General features: G+C 37.8%; 1 pseudogene; it reads right to left on the reverse strand.

Moving 5' to 3' along the window:
• Nucleotides 1–242: 242 nt before the first annotated feature.
• Nucleotides 243–817, reverse strand: LOC147897988 (antifungal protein ginkbilobin-like protein pseudogene; annotated as a pseudogene).
• Nucleotides 818–4,621: the final 3,804 nt, after the last annotated feature.

Consider the following 4,621-nt stretch of genomic DNA (forward strand, 5'->3'; position numbering starts at 1 on the left):
GGCTTCTGATGGTACTCAAGAAATGATGTCGTGATTCATAATAATGCGCCTCTCAGTCGTACTCAAGAAACCATGTTATTATTCATAATACTGCGCCGGCGCGGAGACGCGATACAATACGCTGATTCTGATTTACAGAGATATGGAAACAGCATATGCCACATACGACACTATGAATACAATACATGTACTGCTTTTATACGAAGGCCGAACGCGGAGGCGATGCGAGCCGAAGCGTCTTTTCAGAAGCGGTCTGCATCGTATCGGAGGGAGCAATCACCAACTTCGACGTCCGCGCTCATAGCATCATTGCATATGGACCAAATATGATACGAAAGGTGCTCCAAGCATTTGGAGCAGGCCACCGGGGGTAAGTAGTTGCTACAGGTTCCCTGGCCGAAGGCAGGGCAATTTCCTCCACCGTTTTGCGTTTTGAAGTTGTAATCTGCGTAAGCCGTATTCTCCGCCAACTGGTGAAGGGTGGTGCCCAGATTACCCCAGAATGGGCTGCCTGGCGGGATGCTGTCGGAGCCGCACTTGGCAAATACGAGGGGCTTGTCAACGGCCTGTGCAATATGAAGATCCAAAGCTCCTACAACAAGGAGCACCAAAACGCCTTTCATGATTGCAGATATAGGCCGAGGTATTTCATCTGCACAAGAAAGCAGCATATGAAAAGTTTAGTCTGTGCAGTAAGGATGCTACATAGAACCAACGAACGGACACTCACTTGCGGATCCATCCGTAAATAGAAGCTACTCATAGCGTCAAATCAACAAGTACAGAGTCGGAAGGAACCCTGAAATGAGATAGCCATTGCGCAAGAAAGACGAGAAGACGTGCAAGGAGCAATGTGGTTAGCTAAGCAAGGCTTGATGAGATAGATAGCCCATATGTTGCGTATATATAGTGCAGGCACCACAAAGAGAGTGCGTTTAGTTGTAAGTGGCCCAATAGTTTAAATAACTAGTTCGAGCCCCTAGTTTGAAGAAAATAAAAGCTCATTAATTACTATTGGGGTTGAGTAGTGTAAAGGCTAGAAGTGCTTTTTGCTTTTGTTTCTTGATTACGAGGTTTAGTGCTTTTCAAAATTTTCATTTTCATTGTTTAAGTCAAGATTCGTCTATATTCCTTAAAAACAAGATTTTCTTGCTTCAAAAAGGCTATTGCTCCTAACTCTTGATCCACGATAATAGTATGTCGGGCCTATAGTCACTATTATTGCTTCTTCACAACTTCCACAATCCACATATTACAAGATTCTTCTTTGCGAGTCGTCATAAGATCCTTTTCCAACGCCAACAAACGTAAGTCATATGCTCAAATGCCTTGGAATTACATTTGAATTAGTTGTGTTCAAGTATTTGCACATTGCATTAGGACAACTACTTTAGGAACTCATACTAAAAAATATTATAGTAGTTACCATGAAGTCACAAATTTAGTACTTGCAAAATTTTGTTTGAAAAATGTTGTACAATGTTCTGAATTTTTTAGTTTCTGAGACATACTAAGTTTCAATTATGAATGTTTCTCTCAGTTGCATGAGTATCAATAATTTATATGAATTGAAGTGTCAAGATTAGCTCTTAGCATATGTGCATAACCTTCTCAAAGCCTCCAAGGGGAGACGTCGACCTAGGTTTAAAAATTTAGAATAAGGAGGAAGTCAAGGTTCAAGCACAAAGATAAGCGAAATTCCTTTCAAAATGAAATTAGTCTAAGGGTGGTGAGGTGATAGATCATGATTATTCGATATTATAAAAATATCTTGAATCTTTGAAAGGGTGATCTTAATCACATTGAAAGCCTTTTAGAATGGGGAGAGAGCTCCACAAAGTTGCTTCAAAATATAATTTATTTCCTATTTCTTGTGATGCATTACCTCCATGGTTCATGGGGTCACCCATTTAGTTCTTTCTTTAAATATGGTTCTCAATTAATTGCTCCCGGTATGGATTTTTTAGCATTGTTTTTTAAAGAGCAAGCATAATGATTGATAGAGGCAAGCATGACAATCATATAGTTGACTTATTTAAAATATACTTTAAGGATCCTCTTATCATCATATAGATAACATAAATGAATTTCTAATAAGAAAAGGTGAGGATGAGATTCTTAACATGAACAAAAGAAGATGCTTCTTCAACAATGGTGGATGTACACTATAATGTGTTGGGATGAAAAGGATGTTTTAATTGTGGAATCATGTTTATAATTTGAGGCAGATTCACACTTCACAATATCATCATCATCAAGAAGGAGGATATGACATCCTCTTAACATCATGAATACATCATCATGAGGATCAATATTTTTAAAACAAAATGAAAACTAAAAGAGTAATAAAAGATGGCAATCCATTATTTGACGTGTGCTATCATGTATACACACACACTCTCTCTCTCTCTCTCTCTCTCTCTCTCTCTCTCTCCCCCCCCTCATTATCATTCTCTCTCTCTCTCTATGTATCTCTTTGTATGGCCATCATGGGGTGCGTCCAAAAATATCCAACCCTAGGACATGGGCTTAAACAGCCAACTGATATTTTAATATGGAAGATTCACTTGAATCAACATAGAGAAGGGGTTATTCAGTTCAAATTCTAAAAAATGTGAAAAGTAAAGAGTCTAGAATTGTAAGTAGGTCTTTTCATATGACTAGTTGAATGCAATTTTTCTCAGGATTCTCTAGTAGTAAAGCCCTCAATGTTTCCATGCATGCATAGTGCATGTTTATGCACTTGATGTGCATGTTCATCCACCCATGTATGGATGTGCATGTGTCTATGATACACCTATGCATGTATGTACCCGTGTTATACATGTATGTGTGTGCGCATGCGTGCATGCGTGTGTGCATTTGTGTGTGTGTGTGTGTGTAGGAGTGCATACGCATGCATGCACATGCGCACATATGTATGCATGGATGTTTGCATGTGCACGCATATGCACAAATGTGTAATAATATCCAAAACTATAGCTACGGAACCATCATGAGTTCTCAGGGGGTCCACCTAGGAAATGTAAGTATACTATGAGAGTTCAAAATTTTATTCTTAAAACTTGCAGAAATATATTTGTAACAAGGGTAATTTTATACATTGTTTTTAAATTAAGAGGTACGGTGCGTTTATTCTCAGATCTAAATTTAAAGTTATTTTTTAGATATTGTCTCATCTAGGATGAGGTGCAAGAGCACTCATAATTTGTTGATGGGTAGCTCAAAGTTTTAACGTGCTGAATAGCCCTCAATAAATTCACTACACACCCTCTACGAGTCTCTACTTAACCATTTTGAATATAACATGGAACAGGGAGAAATACTTGAGTTGTGTGTGAGTGTGTGTGTAAGAGAGATAGAGAGAGAGAGAGAGAGAGAGAGACATTACAACATTCTTCATGCAATATTTTTCACGACATGTTCAAGGCAAAAGACAAGGGGTAAACATTGTTCTTAGTGTCACTTATTCCTCTACTTTTATTGAATCCATCCTCCTAAACTTTCTTTGTGTTTGATGCATTACTTGTTTATCTCTTTCTCTTCACAAGATGTAGAGCATTCCCATGCCTTTTTTCTCTCTTTTGGATGGACATGACAATATGATGTAGCAGGAGCAGTGCATGCGTGTATATGTGTTGCATTTGTTTTCTTTCATAGGTCCTGAAGGCACTAGCTTATGGATCAGTATACAATTGTGCTGGTAGTGGCTTGATCAATTGTCCAAGCCTTGGAATGGTCCCATGCTTAGGAGCTTATTCTTTACTGTGTTTTCAGAGTTACGGCATGCTAAGTGAGAGCCAATCATGGGTCTCCTATTTTCTTTCTACTTTGTAACATGTTTTCTTTCTACTTATATATATATATATATATATATACATCTTCATAAGACTAGAACATACCCAATCTTATGAATTAAAATTGAAAAAGAAAAATAAAAAAAAGGAAAGAATGGGTTAGTTAGTCCATGGGTTGGGCAAAAAAATCTATATTCAATGTACTCCAAGCCTCTTGGACTAAGGAAACACTCTACAATGTAATGGGCTGAAATGATATAAAAAGGTGGTCATCATTGGATCTTGGTCATTAACTCGGGGGTTGCACCACTAAGAAATCATAGGTATTGCATGCATTCAAGGGGTATTAAAAGAACCCCTCAACTAATTTTTTTTCCCCAATAAAACAACCCCTCTTTACTTATGAACTAACATATTTTTTTCTAAAGTTGAACTAAAAACCCCCTCCTGTTATTCTAAACCCGTTAAAATTTTTCCAAAAGTGGAATAAAAATTCCCCTCCTTTTGAATGCACGTTTTACAATACAATTTTGGTAGGTAAACCCCCCAAGGTCATTAGTGTTTACATTTGCAAGTATTATTTATAAAGAGGAGGCATGCACCCTTCACAAATGGAAGGGCCACATTTCATAGGTGTAAAGACAAAAAGAGAAGCTTATCTACAGCATCTCCTCCATTTATGCTCTAAGCACATCATTTTGTTAAGATGATGTAATTATGAACTTTTATAAAACTAGAGTGCCAATGCATTGGCCAATCATCCTAAAGAGCAATAGAGTGACACTAGCTAGAGTTATGGACTAGTTAGGTAGTCCATTCTTTCT

This window comes from Dipteris shenzhenensis, chromosome 10 (assembly GCF_047967505.1).
Source record: "Dipteris shenzhenensis isolate YYH24624 ecotype China chromosome 10, Dip_SZ_1.0, whole genome shotgun sequence".
In the NCBI taxonomy this organism is placed as follows: Eukaryota; Viridiplantae; Streptophyta; class Polypodiopsida; order Gleicheniales; family Dipteridaceae; genus Dipteris; species Dipteris shenzhenensis.